The following is a 22,396-nucleotide window of genomic DNA, read 5'->3' on the forward strand; positions in this document are numbered from 1 at the left end:
ACTTTATTGGAGCCTTTCAATACTGGAAAGAGGCTTAGATGAAAGATGGGGGCAAATTTTTTAGTGGAGTCTCTTGTCATAGGATGTGGGATAATAGTTAAAAACTAAAAGAGGGTAGATTTAGGCTAGATATAAGGAAACATTTTTTTATAATGAGAATGATAAAACAATTCTAGTTGCCTAGAGAAGTGATAAGTGCCCCATGCTTGGAAATATTCAAAGTCAGGTTGGATGGGGCTCTTAGCAACCTGATCTAGTTGAAGATGTCCCTGATTATTGCTGATGTGATGGCCTTTAAATGTCCCTTCCAACCCAAACTATTCTATGATTTTATAATTCTATGATCTTCATAATCATTCAGTGTGTAATATTTGGTACTTCATCAAACATATTAAGACTTGTGGTTTACGGAGAGAGCTGTGATTATTCCCCTCAAGCTTCAGCTCACTCATGAAACATCATGTAAAATCTGCTGTTTGAAATCTGGTTGAAACCCCAGTCTGCTCCACCTGGAATTCAAAGTTTAATAATGCCCTCAATACAGTGGTGGGCACCAATATATCAGTAATTTCTATGTGAAAACAAGTATAATCTGTTGACAGCTGAGTCACACATACACTGCTGCAGGTTCAGGGCAACTTGCAGCTCCTGAGTCCCAGCTGCTTCTGCTGGGTATTATAATTAGTTATGTTAAGGTACTAGAAGTTATAATACATATCTGAAAGGCTTTGCCGTGGGTGTTATATATCCTTTTATCTATTCTTGGGTGTTCAAGTATGTTGGAAAATCTGGACTAGCAGGCTGTATTGTCTACAAACATTGGTAGAACAAAATGAAACAAACAAAAAAAACCACGCCAAACCAGAAACTAGCACTGAACACATTGCCCATGCTTCCTCTCTTCCTTTAGTTTTAAAATGACCACACAGAGCAGCATTCATGCCTGATGGTAGTGGGAGTAGTCATTTTCAATGACTTCTGAGAAGGACAGTGAGAAATATTGCTTTATTGCCAATCCTTTTAGCGAACTCTTTGGCTTTGGATCCCTGAATCTTCGCAGCCACTCTCAGGACTACTTTCACCATGGGCTCATCCTCACCTTGTGCAGCCACTGTAGCAGTCCAAATTGGAGCTGGCATAAGTTGTAGGTGCAGTAAGCAGTGAAGTGGGCTGGTATCACCACACTGTAAAATATTGTATGTATTGGGGTTGCATGGCAAGGTTTCAGTAGTGGAGGGACTACAAGGATAGCTTCTATGAGCAGTCACCAGAAGCTGCCCTCATGTCAGACAGAGCCAGTGCCAGCTGCTGACCAAAGCTGAGCCCATCAGTGATGGTGGTAGCACTTCTGTGATAACATACTTAAGAAAGGATAAAAAGTGCTGAGCGACAGCAGCTGGTGGAGGGGAGCGAGAAAATGAGAGAGAATCAGCCCTGCAGACACGAAGGCCAGTGAGGAAGTGGGGGAGGAGGTGCTCCAGGTGCCGGAGCTGAGATTTCCCCTGCAGTCCATGGTACCGACCATGGTGAGGCAGCTGTGCCCTTGCAGCCCATGGAGGTCCCCACAAAGAAGCAGGTGGATGTGCCCTGAAGGAAACCATGACCCTGCAGAGACCCCGTGCTGGAGCAGGCTCCTGGCAGGACCTGTGGCCTGTGAACAGGAGCCTACTCAGGAGCAGGTTTCCTCAGGACCTGGGACCTCACAGGGGACCCACACTGCAGCAGTCTGATCCTGAAAGACTGCACCCTGTAGAAATTACCCCCTTTGGAGCAGTTTGTGAAAGATCAACATTAGAGAAGGTTGTGAAGGACTTTTTTCTCATGGGTTATACACTGGGTCAAGGTACCTCATGCTGGAGCAGGGAAAAAGTGGGAGGAGAAAGAAGCAGCAGAGGCAGTGTGTTATGAACTGACCACAACCCCCATTTCTGTCTCCCTGCACTGTTCAGGGGGAAGAAGATAAGATGTTGGGAATAAAATTGAAGCCATGGAGGAAGGGAGATGTGTAGGTTAGTCCTACTCTGTCATTAATTGACAATAAATAGAAGTAAGTTCCCCAAGCTGAGTCTGTTTTGCCTGTTATAATCATTGGTAAGTGATGTCTTTCACCTTATCTTGACTCATAAGCTTTTCTTTGTATTTCTCTCTCCCTGTTTTGCTACATGATAAGCAGAATTGGGTACAGCCTGGGACATGTGTTAGGAAATACTACTTAGTCATTGCCCAGGTGTGCACAACATTCACTTACATCTGCACTGTCACATACAACCATGGATGATAGTTTTAAGCTGAAGAAGGGTCCATTTGGATTAGAAGTAAGAAAAATGTTTTCTACAATAAAGGTGGTCAAACACTGGAGCAGGTTGCCCAGGGAGGTGGTAGATGTCCTGTCCCTTGAAACGTTCAAGCTCAGGTTGGATGGGGCTCTCAGTAACCTCGTCTAGTTGAAGATGTTGTTGCTAATCGCAGGGGGGTTGGACAAGATGACCTATAAAAAGTGCCTTCCAACTCAAATTATTCTATGAGATCTGCCAAAAAGCCTGGCTGCTGGCTCTGGGAGGGGAATCTGATGAGAACAGGCTCCAATGAGGCACCTATCTCTGCAATGAAATGGACTGGGGAAGATTCACAGTAGGGACAGAAAGTTGCATAATTTCTAACACAGTCTGCTGATATGTTCCTCCTTCTTTTTATTGCTCCCTACTTATCTGTGTTTTTCACTTTTTATTTCTAATAATAGTGGTTTACCCAAACCATGAGGTAGTACTCCTGGGGGGACCCTGGCTGATGTTGTGATGTGTTTTCACAGCCTGAGACTTCTAGGTAATTACAGACTGACTAGAAATCAGTGGAACAACTTCACAGCCACATCCTGTCAAGATCTGATCTAAGCAATTGTGCAAAAATTGAGAACTAGTATCTTCACATACATAATGCATGCTTTTATTTTGTGCTTGCTTGGCATCCTTCTAAAGAAGCTGTTGAAATATTCCATCAACAAATGAAGATCTCAGCAGCAGCCTGAGATAACATGCTGAAGAAGAAGAAAGGAAAGCAATGTGAGACACTATAATTTCCTCAAGTCAAGTCCTGTTCTGTTCCTCAGCATTTATGTGACAGATCCTGGCCTATGAACAGTCCAAGCAACAGATGAGGGCCCAAATGTCAGGGTGATGTCTGGCCTGCTTGTGGAAAATGCTGCTCAGGCAGCTGCACGAAAAACAGTAGCTACTCCCAAAGACACGTATGGAAGCATGTCCACAAGAAGAGATCATTGCTGAGGCCAACATTCTCTTTCCAATAACAGAGCCAAAGAACAAGGCAGAAACTTATTAGTTTTACTGGGCTTTGGGGGAAAAAAAAGAAAATAAAAAAAAGAAAGAAGAATTTTTGTAAGCCCAAAGAAGAATAACTACAGTCTCTTAAGAAAGATGTTTAATTTCCTTGTTGAGAAATTTTGCTGGAACTCCAACTTCAGTTGCTGGTTTTTTTCCAGTGTCTGTAGCCAGTAATAGAATAACTACTTACAGTAGCTTTTCCCTCTCCCTACCGTAAGTAAAGCAATGCAATTTAAATTATGTGCAGTGAATTGTTTAAAAAATACTGCATAGAAATTTGCTTGAGCATTTGTAAGCAATTGCAAGAGATTATTTTTAACAGCACATTCAGGGTGTTCTGCCCCAGAACACGACCTCTGGTTTGCCAACAACATTCCTAATAACCCAGTCAAGGACAATATATCCAGTCCATCATCTGAAGTCTATGCAGGTGTTTGAAACCAATCAGGGTGTGCAAACACCTCCATTTTACAAGGGAAGAATCCCATGGCATAAGTGCCATGGAATAGTTCAAGACCATTAGCTGAAGCTAACATTTTGGGACCTTCAGGACTTGAAGGACAGCATAAACCTTGGCAGGAAAGTATAGTCTTTAGGCCAGATGGCCGAAGGTGTTACCATTTGTCATTTAGTAAAGAACAGAGGTCTTTCTTCACAAAGGCACATCATGTCCTCAAAGGTCCTATTTTCAAGCAATAGCAAATCCATGCAGAGAATTTTATTCAGTCTTTATTTTCAGGCCACCTGAAAAGATCCCCAGAAGAAAACACCACCATGGAAAAAAAGTGCTAGTCATTGCATGGCCACACTTCACAAGCAAACTGTGAGTATTTTTCTCTTTCTGAATGGCCATGGAGAAAATACTCATATATATCATTGCAAAGGTAAGAAGCTGAACACTAAACTTCAGAAACTAGAAAATCCTTGGTATTTGCTTTTGGGAAGCCAAGAGCAAAAGCTTGCGGGGGTTTTTTTGTTTTGTTTTGGTTTGGTTTGGGTTTTTTTTTGTTGTTGTTTGTTTGTTTGTTTGTTTATTTGTCAGATATGCTGTCTTCATTGTGTGAACAACAGGCACATGGAGAAATATCTGTTCCCTGACAGGGTGGGAGAGTGTAAGAGTCTAAACCCTTAGACTGAGTCCTTCCCTGCCAAGCATTTTAACAGGAGATGGAGATCAGGATTGATTATGGATGTTTCAGAAGTCTTATAAGGATCCAGGTGCCCAAACCCTATTGAACATCAAAAATGTACGTTGAAAATTGTTTCAAGAATCTTAAATTTCTACCTATGAATACGGCAGTCACAGATAACCATCACACCAGAGAAAATAGCACACAAAAATATGCTAATGCTGGAGACTTAAAATCTTAAATGTTCAAAGGGTTACTGAAATATATTTCTAGCTTCAAAACCAGTATACCTTCTGCTTTGTCACTGGGAATGAAATAAAAAAAAAAAGAATAATGCTGAGAAGGTAAACTCTTGCTCTTTTTAAATCCTGAGAAGAATGCATTTTTTAAGACTGGTTTAATCATCAGACCAGCCAGGAACTACAAGGAGTAGAAAAATGAGTTATCCAAGGTGCTATCAAAAACCTGCTCCAGATATTGTGAGAATAGCAAGTGCTGACCTGTAACAGGTTCACGAAAAGTTCTGGAACTGTACACCTCTCCTGGAGAACTGCACAGCATTTGTAATGTTGATGAAAGCCCAGAAAAACATGGGGAAACCCATGAACTGGCAGGGATGGGCAGTGCAAGTATCATAAGGAAAACAGACCATCCCATTCCCCTCCCAAAATCACTTGAACTATCTGATGATATGGAGACTGTTGCCACAGAAAACAATTGTAGCCAGAGTCATCAAAAGGTCCATGGTTTTGTGAGGATTTCAGATACTGCATCTTGTTATGATGTTCTGAAATTAACATAGAACCATAGAATTGTTTAGGTTGCAACCCTTAAGATCATCCAGTCCAATCGGAAGTCAGACCTTTTGCTTGAGTTTAAGCACTCCTTACTAGATATCTCTAAGGCAGAGGTGGGGCGTACATCTGCCTAGAGCTGTCCTCATATGGCTCTGGAAGCACTTGGAGTGATTGCTGTTCAAATGGGAACAGGTTCCTTCCCAAAAGCAGAAAACACTCAGTCTAAGATCCTTGGCAGCTTCCAGAGGTTCCCCATTTTGCTTCAGGGCTTTGTTTCAGCTGTGGATGTCTCAGCAGCTATGTGAGACTGACTTGGATCAGCTGCTGAGGACTGTGAATCCTTCAGGGGAAGCAGGGAGTAACACCCTCACTCAGCCAGCGTGAGGGCCCCTCCTTGTTCTGCCAGGCCGCCCACTCGAGGGGTGTGCAGCACCGGCTGACTCACACGCGCCGTCTCACACAAGTGCTGCACAGGGTTTGCTGTGCTCCCAAAGTGCCTGCAGCTGCCATGCAAACCTCTCAACCGCTCATCAGGATAAAATTCAGGTCGAAAATTCTTCCTGGAAGACTCTCTTCATAGCCACTAATTATTAATCTCATCCACGTTCCCCAGTCTTCTCTTTGTCTCTCCATTATTTTTGCTATGTCTTATAACACTTGCCAGATCATGTGTAAAATGCTAACATGTCCCAGGCTCCGGGATACTCTCAGGATATTTTACTTCTGGTCTCACGAACACCTTCAGTATTTGTCTCCTGATCCCAAGGGAGGCTTTTCACCATATATTGCTGATTAGTGCTCCAGGAGAAAATTCACCCTGCCAGGGAACAGTTCTGCTTACCCTGCTTAGCCTGTCAGTGCCTCCACCTTCTCCAACCACCTCCTTTGCCCAAAGACCAGGCAGGGACTGCACAGTCTCCACTACTGTCATTCCCACACGGCAGGTCAAGATCAGAAGCTCTTACCTTGGGATGAAAACAAAACCGCACAATTGTATGTATTGACTAAGAGGGTAAAGAGCAGGAAAGTGATTTGTGTTTCTGCTTCTGCTGTGACTTCACCAGCAATCTGTAGGAGTCTCTACAATTCTCCATGCTTCTGTTTCTCCTTCTGATTCTCTTCACACTGTTTCCTTCCTGCATGAATGATGAGTTGTGCATCATCCAGGCATTTGAGTCCCAGGCTCAGCCAGATGAATGAAGAGATCCAGGACATAAAGACCAAGATGGAATTTTTTCCCGTGTTCGAATTATTATTAAATTTCACAGAACAAGAGAAATGCCTTCCCCTAAGAGAACCAGTGTCTTGTTTTTGTGGGATCTAGAAGTTATAAAAAATCTGCCAAAGAAAAAGCATCTCTTCTCCATTTTCTCTGCCCCTGCCTCCCCCCCAGCAAACTTGGTCAAAGTGAGTCTGAAGGTTTTCAAGGTTTGAAGGCATATTCCTTACATTAAGCAAGAGGGAAAAATAATACCTTGGGATAATGCAAGAAAAAAATGTTTATTAATATGCCTATTGTCCAGTTTGACTGCTCCCAATTGAAAACACTGAAATTATATAAACTGTGCAGCAGAGGAAGGCTGCTAGTTATAATCCCTTGAATGCCCTGTTCATTTGTGAGTGTTGGATTTTAACTCTAGAAGTGAGATGTTTCTGGCGCTTTTCTGCCAGTTTGGTGCTTCAAGTGCCTAAGCAGATAATGGTCAGCATATTCCCAGATTCCTGCTCAGCAGCACATTAAGCAGTGACATGGGGACCTCTTGTGGGATCCCATTACAGCTCGTCACCAACACACAGAGCACCATTTCCAAACCCAGTGAGAGAAGTCTGGCAGCAAAATTACAGTAAATGCTCAGAAGAGGAGGCAACTTCCTCATCTTGTTCTGTTTTCTGTCTAGCACTGAGCTTTGCAGGTTACGTTGCACTAACAAGGCAAAGAGGCTCCAGTCAAACTATTTGTAAGGAAAAATGGATTGATCCAGGGGTTTTCTATTTCCCTTACAAACAATATGCTCTCTATTGGTGGAAATGAACAAAATAAAACTTCTTGAATGAGAGTGGGTAGAGGATTCAAAAATAAGATTTACACTGATTAACTTTCATTCTGTGGTTACAAATCAACATACTGGGAACCTGCTGAAAACTCAATTCATATTATTAAATTCAGTTCTATCTTGAGGTTGGGGATGTGTGTCCATTTTAAATTGAGGTAGTATCCCAGGAGTGTTGGACATTGTGGTGTAATAAAGTACTCCATTTTTCCAGTGGATGCCCTATGTCTTATTAATCATTAGGAAAACCAAAATTATACCACCATTTATGAACAACAGAAATGAAATTATTATTTTGATGAATGGTGGCTGCTCTGTGGCTAATTATTTTTTCTTTTTTTGCATCTAGGGCAAAGATGCAAACTCTGCATATACAACATCTCCCTGAATTTGCTACAGATTTTCCCATGTACTGAGCAGAGGGGTCATCTGAGATCTGGCTGCTCAACAAAAACTTAGCTACAGAAATGGCCCGGGCCATCTTTATCCATCTTCCTTCTTGCTTTCTGCATAGCTCACCCCACAGTCCATGGCTACGCATCCTGATGGACTGTCTGCTGCAAGCTGCTGCACTAGCAGAGACCATCCCAGAGCTGTCTCCTTGCTGCTCCCCCTTGCCATTGGGGGGTGCAGCACTGCATTCTTTCCCACTACTGTCCTTCGGAACAGATTTTTCCCCTCATAAGGACAGAAAACACGTGGCTATGTAACATAAGACTTTTTGACTACTGCTTTTCTCAACCAAGGTCTTGGTGATCCCTTGCAGCAAGTACTGTGACCTGAAAATTGAAGATGCACTTCCCTCTGCTGTGCAATTGCTGTGCAATTGCAATGCTGGGAATTCAGAGAGCTGAGAACAGCAGTGGAGCAGTGCAAGGAATGATAAATACATCCCTTGAATCTCAGGGGAACAGAGGTCCCAGTATGTGGGAGCCTTGGCTTAACAAAACTCCCCTGAGTCTGAGGCCATTGCATATCTGAGACCAGCTCTGGCTCTGCTGTCCAACAGCCCCAGGGAATAAAGGTACATGGAAGAGCCACTGCAGAATATGGGTCAACCTATAGTGCTACAAAACTACCCAAACAGCCCTTGAGGAAAAGAAAAGCAGCATCAGCATGAAGTGAGAAACTACATGGTACCTATGGACACAGGAGGAGAAACACAGAAGTCCTAAAGACTAAGGCAGAATATGGAGAATTCTCAAGATTGCTGTTGGGAAGGAGTAGGATGGAGACAGGAGGGAGAAGACTGGCAAGTCTGGTGCAGGCCGTTGCTTTGGAGGAGAACTTGACATGCTCGGGAAGAAAGTCTGTCAGGGCCATGCAGTGTTTTCAAAAACAATATGCCCCCATCCCGTTTGGAAGTGGATCCTCCCCCTGCCACACCATCAGCTTGGAGGACATGAGATTGAGAAGAATGAGAACCACTTGTATAAGAGAAGCAATGTTAGTTAAAATGTCTTATCATACATTTAGTTAATTACTGAGTGAATTGTTTTAATACTACACAAAATACACATCTTTGTTTAATGAACTGCTGTAAGACTCTCTGGGCAAACTTTAATAATATCACTATTCTCACAGAGGAAAATTGCTGCAGGGCAAAATGCATCTGTTCACACCTAAAATGTTCCAAGTGACAGCTTGCCAACCAATATCTTTAGGGCACACTGTAGTCAATACCATTAATATGAAATTTTGAAATATTTGTGCGAATCACTAGTGTGCAGCCTCCTGGGCAGACTGCAAGACCTGTTGTTCTGATGGCAGAGAAGGCAATTCCAGGATAGTTTGAATAAAGTCAACCCCTTCTTTTTCTTGCTGTCACAGCACACATTTCCTAGGGCTCAGACCTGGAATCACCTCATGCTTTCCCTGGGACTCTCTCCAACAGATCTACATCCCTTCCATGGTGAATGCCCCAGCTCAAACACAGCTCTCCAGCCCACAGCTGACCCCTTGGAAATAGAAAAAAACAGTTGACTACAGACATGCAAGAAGAACAGCTGCCTGTGATACATCCCACTACGAGGTGTGCCTTCTCTGGAAGAGCACAGTTGTCTCCTCTCTGTGGCTCAGGTCACTTCAGTAGCTTTCCAAGCCAAGGTCAGATTTGCATGTAACTCCTGCCCACGTACAACCTGCACTGAACTGCATTTCATTTGTGGGTCTAGCTGTCAGGTGGAGAGGGGCAACACACTGACAGTATTTTTCTGAATACTTCCCCCAGGAGTCTCCCGATGCCTCAATGTGGCTTTTTGTGTTGTGAAGAATTGAGACAACCTGAAACACTTAGAGATCTGAGAACTCTGTGAGAAGCATTTGTTTATCTTTGCTTGGAAGAAACCCAGTCACTTGGGAAGATAAATTTCAGAGATGTTTTTGGCATCTATAAACAAAGTCAAATATTTTGACTGTAGTGTTGTAGTGACTGCCATGCATTAAAAATACAGTCAGAAGCATTTTCTGCTAAGCACTTGATCAGGCTGGTGGGTACTTGGTCTGTCTTCTATTTGTTGCCTCATTCAGAATACTGATGTTCCAAATATAATTTTTGAATACATTATTCTATTTTGAACTCAGGAAATGCTTCAGTCTTCTCTGATTTTCAGAGTACTTGTGAAGGACCAAGTGCAAACATTCTTGCCTGTATCATTATTGAGGAAAGAAACCAATAGCTGCAGCAAGAGCAATATCTTAGCTATGCAATTACACTTATTGCTAGTCATCTACCACAAATGCCTAGAGGAAAGAGAGCTTTTATTGCAGAATTATGCTGAAAAAAGAAATAAAGCACCTGTGTGCCAGAGAGATCTAGACTTAACTTGCTCAGCAATAGTGGCCAGGCCCATTGGCTCCATCTCTTGATATACATTCTTGTTATGAGGTAGTTCTGGTTTTATGCCTCTCTGCTCACGTGTCTATAGCTCACCTGTGAGTAAAAATTATGAACACTGTGCTTGCAGCATAACGTTACTTTTCTGGATGCTTCTGTCTCTGCCTTGCAAGAGCCCTGCTCTCGGAATTACAACCTGCTCAGAGAATAAACATATTTGGAAATATACATGGGGCCACAAAATCCCACTTCATAATCCGCACTTTTTGGTTCTCTGCTTTAGACGCTCACAAGATATATAACAGGCTAAGTTACTGAATGGGAAATGGCTTGTGGATTGAGCTAAGAGCTTTCTAGAGATTTTTTCCAAAGCAGGCAATTCCACTTTGAGCCTCTTTGATCTTCAGTAACAAGACCTCCCAGGAGACTTACAGCTCTTGCTGGCTACTGCCAGGCCAAAGAGAGCAGTATTTCTCTCTTTTTTTTTCCTCTTATTGAAGCATTTTGCCCTCTGGGCATATTTTCCTTCCATAACAGCCTGATTTTACTGTATTTTTTAAAAAAGAGATGGATTGGGGAGAAAATGAAAATAGCAAAAAGACAGGCCAGCCAAATTTTTGTCAGGGCAGAACTAACCTGAAAGGAGATTAAGGATGAGGATGTGTCCCTAATCAGCCATAAGGAGAGAAGAGGAGCCAGGTACAGGCAGAGTGGCTGTGCACCCCATAGTGCAGTGTGACCCAGCAGCTACATGCACAGTGCAGGTCTCCTTAGCTCACAACACACACCCCGACAGGGGGAACAACATATAAGGCACCAGCCAAGCTATGAGAAGTGTCCCAGCATTTTTAGCTCAAGTACGTTTATTGCACTAAATATTGTAGGCTCAAAAACAGAAGTGGTGATTTCTGCAGAACTGGTCTAGCTCTTACACACAAGACTAACTCTTGGCAGTGTGCTCTGCACTAGCAGGTACAGCATTTAACTTAGGCGTGTGGCACACTGTGGCTGTAAAGAAGAGGCCTTCTCTGAGCATAAACGAGCCAGGCAATGCTGAGGTCCTCAGGCAAGTGTTTGACCTGTGTCAAATCAGAAACTGAATATTTTCATTGTTTTCAATATATTTGTTTTGCACATATGGAAGAGGGCACTGAAGGCATTGCAAAATGCACTAGGGTACCAGCTAGGTTCACTCAGCTACTTCGTTTGGCTTGTGCAGAGCACATCCAGGGCAACCCTGAAGTGGAACTAGAGGGAAAAGAATCAGCAATGTCAAGGCAAAGAAACTCTAAGCAGGGGATAAGGTTGTCCAAGACCTGGTTGTCTTGGAAAGTAGCTTCTTAAGGCATTGCACTGTGTATATATTGTAGAAGAATAAGATCTTGATAGTAGGTGAGGGAGTTGTTATGGGATCATCCAAACTTTGAGCACAACAAGCTACGTTTCTATTGACAAAGTATTTCATCTATGGAGGGATATAATTCAAGCAACATCTACCTTCCACAAGAAAAGCAGATAGGCCGCAGTGACTCTATTCTGAACACAGTACAGTTGCACAGGCAGCTCTGGCATCCCTTGAAGTGATGCTGTGGCAGATGGGAGCTGTTCATCTCACTTTTCTGCTTCCTTCCAGTACTGTTACTACAACAGGAAATAGCACGGAGAAAAGACAAGAGAGGCGTGGACTGCCCCATTGACCCTCCTGCCTGTATTCCTCAAGCATGTACAAGCCCAGGACTTGGATTTCCATGACGCTTATGATATAAAAAAGAGCAAATAGGTCCACAAAGAAAAAGTTATTCTCATCCTTCATGCCCTGTGCAAAGGTCTTTTTTCCTTTGTTCTGCCTATTACTCATAGAATTTTTCCTCCAGGTATGCAACAGACATCAAGTGCTAGATAGAGCAAAGAGGACCTGGTTAGTAACACTGTTTAGGATCACCATTTTATACAGGCTTCTGCAGGTCAGCTGGATTCATGCACTGATTTTACAGTCTCTGACTCTCCTGTTTTATTTTTTGTTTAGAGAAGAACTGCCTGGTCCAGCTACAGGAAGTAGAAGATTCCAGGCACGTAGAGATTTGCAAAGAAAACCTGACAGTTGCTTGTAAGAGAGCACATATGTAGAAGTGCCAGAAGAAGCAGCAGAGCAGGAAGTCAATGAATGGTAGATATACAGCAAGTCAAGAGACTGAGAGCAGCTGTGCCATCCAGAATGGAATACAGATATTGCTTGGGAACTGACAGGAGTTGGCACTGTGAAGAGTGCTTGATGTACACTGATGCTGGAGCAGCAGTGGTGTGTCGTTTCCTCTGTTGCTGGGTTGATTTGTAAAAGGAACAGTCACACAGTATCATGGGTGCTACTGTGATTATGAATGATTATCAGGAGACATGGAATCTTTTGTTTCTTCTCTGTGTCACCACAAGGAATCCTGGACAGCCATGTCTAGGTGCTTGCAAGTATTGAAGAATGGGAGAGAAACAGAAATGTGTCTCTTTTAAAATCAGCTTTGTCTTCCCAGTCTAAACAGTCTCACTGAGTTTTGCCACAGTACTGTGTACTCTCCACTCTCTTTGTCTGTTAGACTCTGGGGAGAAATACCTCTTCTGACAACACAAGTTGAACAAAGTGCCAACTCTTACATTTGGGGTGATTAGTTTGGCATCTTCCTAGAAGGGTGGTGTGGCCAAGCCCCAGATCTTCACAGAGGGTGACTGCCAGCCATGGAGGCTGCCAAGGCACAAGAAAAAACATGGCCCACATAACCTGGTGTTGGCATCAGTCCAACTGTGAGTCAGGGATTGGAGAATCATGAGAGAACTGAACTAATTTGCACTGAGGCCAGAAGATTCTTATTTGGGATGTCTTCTAATACCAAAACTGACATTGAGTAGAACTTATATGACTGTAGAGATAAGGCAGACCACCAGTGTCCTGGTGTGCCCATGGCATACCTACATGATGTGCTGTTGGTCAATGCAGGAACTGAATGAATGGGGACAGTGATGAAAACCTAGACAGTGTTCTGCAGCCACGACTATAGAGAAGGGCTTAATTCACAAACCTGTTTGCTTTCAACTAGTCTCAGGCTCCAGGAATGGCCTAGAATACTCTGTCCTGGCCTGACACCTGAGCTCGTGCTGGTCGACAAATGTGGCAGGCAAACATCCTCAGGTAAAGGGAGAACTTGTTCAGGAAGATACACACACAAGATGTTCTGCTGTTGTTGCCTCAACAATGACACACTTGAGCATACAGGCATAAACCCTCACGCAGCTGGATTTTGTAGACTTTATATTCTCTGCATCTAAAATAAAGTGGGTCGATTTTGCATCGTTCTCCATGCTGTTGAGGTGAGGTCTGGGGAGAAGAGGACACTCTATTTTGGGTAGGCTGGAGTTGTCCACCTGCTGTTATCTCCACACAGATGGGGAATTATATGCAGGTGGCTCAGGAAGGTTGTGGCAAACAAGATGTCAATAGCATGGATGAGAAAAGATGGGAAAACTTTATCCGTTTGCTGTTGTGCCTCTATCTGCACAAGTGCTCTGGGTCTGATAGCCTGGCTATTTCCCACGTAGAGGAATGTCAGTATAACTTTTTTCATTCAATTCAGAGCAATGGCACACCAGGAGGCAGAGGTGAGTAGCAGAAAAATGCCCTGGAAGGCAACTTGGAAAAAGTAGGTTTATTCTCAGCTCCAGGACAAAACTTGCAGTTGAGCCAGCTCCTTCATCTGTAAAGCATGCATCTGTGCTCAGGAAGTCAGGTGCTGGAATTGTACAGTAGATGATCTGTGAAAACAGGCCACTTAAAAATGGACAGTTGTTCTTGGAAATAAGTCCTATATATATATTTATATATATACGTACCTAATATTTATATGCCTATATATTTTATACATGTGTGTTTTTATATATTTTTTTTCTTATATCTATTAATATATTTATATTTTCATAGGTATCTATGTATAGATACCTGTATCTATGTCAAAACTGTATATGTCTGTATTTGCCTATATATTTATATGTATGTATACATATAGGCATGTACACATATTCACATGCAGAAATAGATTGATTCTGTGCATGACCAGAACCTCAGCTTGTGCTATTCTCCTTCTGCCTTCTCCTTCTCCTTTAATGAAATGGAGTGAAAAGTCTTGAAACTGTTAAATGAATGCCAGGAGCCAGAACAGAAGGAACCTCTAACCATATCAGGATTTAAATAGCTAAGCTTTCAGAGGCAAGGCTCAGAAATTTTGAATGCAGAGGGCTGGTAGATTGCTCTGCCTCTAAAAGTGATTCTCAGGCTGCCTTTCCGGTGGATTTCTCCAGCTGACCCCTTGATATATTAAGGCTTGCCGAATTAGGGGAAGAAAAATGGTGAGATATATTCCAGCCTCCACAACTTCCGAAACGCACTTTCCACAGCCCAGCATAAGAGAAGCTCACTCACATTAGTGGCCTGAGGAATGTCAGAGACCCTGACATCCACTGGTTTGCTCTTCCTGTGATCAAAAAAAATGATTCACACATGGGGACAATCTGCAAAACGTCCAGGTGAGGCATCTTCCTTCCCCTCAACCTCTGAGAAGTTCTCTGCACAACTGGACTCAGATTTGCCAACAAAGTTTCCTTGCAGACTTCCGCTAGTGTTGATGGGAGATGAATGCTAAAACCTGCGCTTAGGTGTTTAAGAAGCCTTTGATTTAGCGTACCCATCTTTCAATCAGTACCAATAAACCTTTGAAAGACCTGGAAGCAATGAAAAGAAAATAAAAAAACTCCATTCAGTCACTAAAATCAAGGTTTGTAAAAATGAAAGAAGAATGAATGTGTTGAGCTGTAAACAGCACCATTGTACATAAAAGTTTGTCTGCCAAAACAAGGAAAACCACACAGTGCATAGAGCAATATCCCAGTCCTGGCATTCACAGAACAGTGTGTTTTGGTTAGAGATATTTCAGTAGCAAAGAAGCCAGTACAGGGATTAAAGAATCAAACACGCCATCACAAGCTCTTATTCCAGAACTGAAGGGAGGAGTACTGCTCTGGGCTGTGAGCCAGGACCCCATCATATAATGACACTAACCTAAGTCACGGTTAGAGCTAACTGGAAAGATTTAGACCAGACAATAACCCCTCAGAATGTGTCTTTCTGTCAAAGGTGGAAAACCTTTTGAGAACTTCTGACAAACAACATAGAGTGAAAATGTTTTTCCCTTCATTTTGTAGTATTTTATTGCATCTGCTATTATTTCCTGATTTTATTTTTAATATTCTGACATCAAGGGAGAAAATATGGATTCAATATTATTATTGGAAAATGCCATGGTTGAAAATCTTTGTTTCTGAGACTCTTTATTTTATAGGGCAATAGATTTTTCACAGTGCATACTGGAACAGGGACCAGAGTGACTGTGGGATGGACAGCCTTGCAGATATTCAAGCCTCAGCTGAACATGGCCCTGAGCAAACCCATGTAATTGGACCTGCTCAGAGCCAGAGTTGGAGTTGAGTTTTTCTGAGCCAACCTACATTATTCTGTATTTTGTGATGTGAAGGATGGAAAGAGGCTTGCTATGACACAGGGGAATGAAACTGTAAAAAGATTTTTTTCTCCATTTTACTCTCTTCTCCACAGAAAATCATAAAGTGCAAAGCATTAAATTTTTAAAAACTAAAAATACTACATAGCACTGCCTCATCTGGCAGAAGGGTGGTGGGGTCGTTTGATCTTCCTTTTAATACAAACTTTTTTCTTTTCAATGTAACATCAAACGACTCCAGTTTGAAGAAAGACCTGAAGGATTTGCCCTCCTTTGGTCTGGCCTACTCCTGCAGCTATGGGTCGATGCAATCCAGGCTGGAACTTCATAGCGCTTGGTGGAAGGCACAGAGCAGGGACTGAAAACAGCATCAGCTTCACTTGCCCTGCTTTTCTGAGTTGCTTTCCCCTCAGAGCCAAACAGGACTCTTTGCCTTTGCAGATGGATCACCATAAGTTCCCTGTCTTTCACGTTAGAGGCAATTAGTGAATATTTATAGTGCACCACACGTGGCACCAGCTAGAAGGCACTACGTTGTGCTTAAGTTCTGTCTCCCATTCCAAAGAGATATTCAGGACTGTGTGTGCCCCTAATTCTTTAACTTCAGATTTAGTAATTCTCAAATAGTTTCTTCTTCCTCATGTAAAATTCATGTTTTACAGGAAAAGCAGTGGCTTCTCAGATTCCGGTATCTCTCATCAAAGTACCTAACACAATATACCTAAACACGTATATAATACAAGTGCAGTATTAGTGCAGATGTGCATCTGTGACATTTACGATGTATAATACATGCACATATGCACAGAGATAGCTAGCTAACTTTATCCAACATGAAGTCACAAACCATCTGGCTTCCAACCAGCAAATGCTGTGATGAACAGCAGCTACTCAGTGAGCTGGTGACAGCTGTGTATTGCTGCCTACACCAAGCAAAATGCACCTGGGTCCATTCCTCCTGCCCATGGGTGAGACTTGGTCCATGGTTGGTCCAAAACCCACCCAGTTTCAGCAGTAGGAATAGTGGTGTATCAAGCAAAGTCAGCTTTTTGTGCCAGATGTGAGCATAGGACAGGAGCTAAGTACAATGTGAGCAACAACCATTGTCACACCACTGAGACAAAATATTCCTGCAATATATTGACCTTGACATCCCCATCTCTACTAGGCTACATTGCTGGTCCCTTGGGAGCACAGGTGGTCCCAGGGCTTAGTGCAGAAGATGGAAGAAGTTGCCTTCATTTGCATGCCCCTCTGTCAGCTGCCACCAAGCTGCCAGACTCTTCCCCCTCATGGACACCCACCCTATGGTGGGCCCTGCATGAGGCATTCATGAAATATCATGCTGCAGTGCCATGTTTTGGTCCTTTGCAGATTCCCTTCCTGAAGGCACTGATTTCAACAGTGAACAAACCTGTTGAGCGAGTTGAATCAGATGTGGCTATAGGGTCCATGCAGAGAATTACAAATGCTGAGGAGCAAAATTCTGGACAGCAAGTCCTCCAAGGGCACCTGGAAGGTTCACTCACAAACTCACCAGTCACTTTCTCACCTGCACCGCAATTCTTACCGCACTTCTCACTTCTTAAGGCCAAGAAACAGCTTTCTCCTGCATATCTCTGTACTAACCTTCTTAGTATAATTAAACAAATCTTCAGAATCAATTAGCAGTGATAATTAAGAGTCCTACAGATGTTAAAGCAAATGTGCTGCTGATTTTAATGTGGTCCTGGGACCAGGCGCCTCTGTAAGATGGGTGGAATCTGTTCCCTTTCTTTACTCATTCGCCTGACCCTGATAGGCTTGCACTCAAGTAAAATTTAGCAGAGCAAATCATGAGAGGAGGAGGTCCAGGAAATAGCTGCCATCACCAGGCGTCTCTTTGCAAGTCACTAAGTTTCCATGCCCTTGCTGTATTTTCCCTGTTTAAGATTGTCACAGTGACTTTCCACAGGGAAAAGGGCATCTCACTGAGATTAAGGAGAAAAGCTCAATTCTTGACCTTTGCTACTCTCAACTTCTCCAGCAATCACAGAACCTTTCTTTTTTTCCTTCTCATCCAGTTTGACCCTGCTCCAAACCCACTGTTGCCCTCTAACGTGGGCTTTCTTTTTAGTATCTGCACAAACACAGCATGCATGCACAAGCCTACATGCACAACCACAGGAGCTTCTTCTTGAAGAGAAATTTGGTGCTTAAGAAAATGAAAACCCCAGTTTCACATTCAGCCTGTCCAATGTAGATAGACTGTTACCTTCCTTGCTTTTTACATGGTGCAAGTAATTTAGGTTTGACAATTTTTTGTCAAGGTCTTTTTGCTGCCACCATCAAAAGTGCTCTTGGTTGCAAAATGTAGATCGCATTTGCAAAAGCTACATGAACTGGGCCCTTCTTAACAGCTGATTCTATTCCCAAATGCCACTAGAGCTTGGGGATGTAGCAGTAGGTAGAGGATGGACTATGACCCTCTCTTCATTTCAGCTTGTTCCTCCACTTCTTATTTTAATATGAGTTCGTTCTGACATCGAGAAAACACAATACCTTTTGAAACCTTCCTTTTCCTAAGGCTGTTGGGTGCAGATACATCATAGCCATGGTTTCACCTCTTTCTTGATCAAGCCCTGCACTGATGGCACAAAATGATGTCTGGGTATTAAGAGCAGTTATAAGTAGTGTTTTACAGTGTTTTGTATTTGACCAACACTGCAATGTGTACAGATGTGAAGTAAATCTGATCCCCCCCGTTTACAGGCCGGGCAACTAAATCACCATTTTAGGTTGTTCTAATGGCCGCCATCACAGTTGCTATTCTAGAAAAAAAGGAAAAATTCTTAGAGGAATTATGTTTATCTCAGCAGGAACACTTTTGGTTTTTTTCTTTTAACACTTTTTTCTTTTCTATCTCAGGGACTGAAAAATGTTATCAACTTTCCTTTGTATAAGATTTCAGGACATAATTGCAGTGATTGGGTTATCTATTTTGCTTGTTGCTAATGGAAACATTCTTTCAGATTTGGTTAATTAAATGGAATTATTCTAAAATCAGCCCTTACTTTAAAAGCACTGAAAACTTCCTTCTCAATAAATGATGGCAATAAATACTGAAAGTGCCTAAAATATATTTTCCTTAGGAATATACAGTATTGGCCTCTGAGCACTTATGGTGCTCACTTATGATGAACTTCACCTTCCAAATTGCTTCACGAAATGCTTTTTACTCATTTGCAGGACTCATCACTCTTATTCTCCCTTTGCTTCTATGCACAGCAGTGCAACCAATTGATTTTTCATTTCCCTGGCTGTAAAGAAAATTAAACCACTTCCATTACTAGTTTTGCTTTTAACCGAGGTCTCGATAAGTTAAAAATACATTTCACGTTGGCCAATGAAGTTTAGCTGGAAAAGGACTAAAAGACAGAAGTTGACAAGAATAGAAATTTGCATAAAATGTCCAACATAGTGAGTTAAAAAAGGCAAGAGCAACACTTTCTGAGCTGCTGTGAGCAATCTGGTGAAACAGCATAGACTCTGTAGGACATTTTGGTGTCAATTGAGTCTGCTTTGCTGCTTTCTCACTTTTATGAGCAAATTGCATTTTTTCACCCCACAGATTGTGGCCCGCTTCTATGGCCACAGACCCCATGTTGTGCTGAGCAGAATGCGCGTGTCCTGTCATGAAGAGATTTATTAACTGCACTGAGCAAAGACCTTGTAATTAGGGATCTGCTTCAAAAAGCAGACAGGTGTTGGTCTAGCTTTGCCTTCAGCAAAATCCTGGTAGCTGCAACACATTTTGAAATCCTTTTCAGTGCTAACGGTTATGAGCTTGATATTTGACTGCTTTGAGGATTGCTTAGTCATACTCAAAACTCACACTTGAATTCTGCATGCATTGGCCTGGGGTGTTGCTTTTTTCCTCAGACACACAGTGGACAATATCTTAGGTTTTTAATGGATTTTGTTACCTGCAGACATACACAGGCTGAATAGACATAGGTCCTTGTTAAAATCATCAGAAAACAGGCCCTTACAGTATAGTAGGGCTGGCAGGGTCTAGTCTTTACATCCCAAAAGGGTTTTCTATTATGAAGATAATTGTATCTGATGTACCGACTCGTCTCTTCTGTAGAGCTCATAATGAGTCTGGCAAACAATTTCTTCTGAATAATTTGTTTTGTGGATTCAACCCTTTTCCCAGCTGAAAAAGCCATGAATAGAGTGCAATTCTGCCAATATATTCAGTGGTGGCCGAATTAATGGAAATAGGTTTTTCTCCATCTTGCCCTTTCTGTTTGGAAGGTCAGTTATAAAAACAACACTGCCAGTTCCTGGCTACTTCAGGAACCTTTACCTTTCTTTGATAGGGAGGATCAGCCCCTCTGAGCTGGCCTCACTGACCCCAGCACAATTTTAGCTGTTCTCCCAGGCAAAGGGGCCCATGTGAGAACTGCTGTCCGCTACCTGCCCTTGGGGTAATATTAAGCACAAGCAAGAAGCAGTGTCGGTATCTGGGCAGAAGGGATCCTGGCAGAGCCAGCATGTTCAAGCTGGGCTGGCTGTACTAAGCTGACACAAAGCCCCCAAGTTCAGGTGCATCCACACTGTCTTAAAAATCATCCTAAAATCACAACCTCAAATCCCATACCATCCAGTCAAGGATCTAAGCCTCACTTTGCTCTGAGGTAGAAAGAGACCTGGAATTTAGTTTGAAGTTGTCTGCAATTAGAACTTGCCAGAAGTACAAAACCAACCCTAGCCAATGGCTGACAAAGGGTGGCATTATTTTTTTTCAGGCTAGGAAAGTTGATATTGAAAATATCTTAATAGCAAGTCCTGCTGGATAGAACAGGTGGGCATTTTTCCTCTCTCAGGCCACTTACCTAAGGTCATCCTTGGATTAAAGAAGTTTTTCAGAATTTGTTTATACCTGGTGGTGACAACTGCAGCTTGGGCTGGAAACCTTCATGGTCCCTTCCTGCCAGAATGGCTGGAAGGCTGTAACTAAGACGGGCTCCTTTCCAGAGATGATCCAGCCATGCCTTGTTTCTAGCATGACTCCCAGGGCTCTCCCTCCTAAGTGGTAACAGCCAGCTTTCAACACGTCATTTTGTAAATGAAGATATGATTGTTTCTTCCTTCTTTTATCACTTCATATTGGCTTTCATCTTCTCCCAGTTTTCCTTGCTCCTGGAATAAGTTATTATTTCTTAAAACCATTTTCAAAACAGTGTTCCCTTGCATGATATTTGATTAAAATTTTGGAAGCCTTTAATTTTATTTTCTTTTGGGGCAGGGGTGGTGGTGTGTGGAGTGGGGTTGTGCTTGGTTTCTTATTTTTCTTTTGGTTTTTTGGTTTTGGTTTTTTTAACTGGCCACACTCCACATAAAACACCAATGGAGAACAGATGTGATTCTGTGAAATATTTGGTGAAAGAACATTGACAGAAATATTTCCTGACCCCATCAAACCAAACAAAGAGGACTAGGAGAAATTATCTCTTTAATAGAATTGATCTTAGTGGTAGAGAAAATACTGCTATTGAAAGCAATTATTTAACAAATGAAGCTTCTTGTAAAACAGTCTGCCACGGTGCCTTGTTTCAAAAATTACCTGGTGTTGCTATCTGAACAGCTCAATGTCATGCCACCTGTCACGTTCTGGTACCTTCCAAACCATTGCATAAAGGCATTATAATTAACCTTAGTGATTCACCATTATTCAAACAGCAAAATTTTTTTTTAATCCTTTTTTTCTGGAAATCTTTTGTTTCTGTTTTACCTCATGTTTGTGTGGGTAAGGGCAAAGGTTGGGAAATTGAACTCAGTGCAAATGGGGCATTAAGGCTCTTCATAGGCAAGTGAAAAGAGAATTTCAGTTGTTTTGAACCAGGTGGTTTCAAAAGCAAAGATAGAAAAAGAATCATGGTGATTTTTCATCTGCTTCCCCAGGAGTGATAATTCAGTTTGTCATTGTGACTTAGGGTGGAGAACAAAAAAACATTAATTTTTTCCCTCTGAATGATCTTTATAAAATGTGCCCTTTGATGGTGTGAGAATGCCTGAAGGCATGTGATACTGTTTGCTGTGCAGTATTCATGGCTGGAGATTTTATTTCTTCTTTCTGCCACGAGTTCATTCCACCTCGTGCATGAATTTCTTAGCAACTTATCTTCCAGCTCACCCAACTCCCTGTGATGCACAGCTGATAATCTGGTTTCTAAAAAGCACAAAAGTTCTCAATGATACTTTTAAACGACTAAGAGGTGTGAGTCATCTTTTTAATTTAGGCCATGGTACTATCAGAGCCAACAACTTATTTAGCTCAGAGAGAAACCAGGGCAGCCTATACACTTTTCCTTCTCTTCTGTGTTTCAAACTGCATGAAGAAAGTCACTCCACATGACTCCCACAATGCTCTGCTCTGCTTATTCTAGACTTAACAATGCTGCAACCATTTAATGCTCATTTTTTTCCTCATAAAAGGTCATACTAACCCAATTTCTTCACAAAAGAAAAATTATCACCCTTGCAGATCTATGAGGTGCTAACTAGCAGCCATGGTTGGGTGTTTGCAGCAGATATGCTTCTCCTTTTTGGTAATCCTTATCACAGTAGAGAGAATAGAATAGAATAGAATAGAATAGAATAGAATAGAATAGAATAGAATAGAATAGAATAGAATAGAATAG

The sequence above is a fragment of the Neopelma chrysocephalum genome, unplaced genomic scaffold (assembly GCF_003984885.1).
Source record: "Neopelma chrysocephalum unplaced genomic scaffold, ASM398488v2 Primary Assembly neopelma1_117, whole genome shotgun sequence".
Classification (NCBI taxonomy): Eukaryota; Metazoa; Chordata; class Aves; order Passeriformes; family Pipridae; genus Neopelma; species Neopelma chrysocephalum.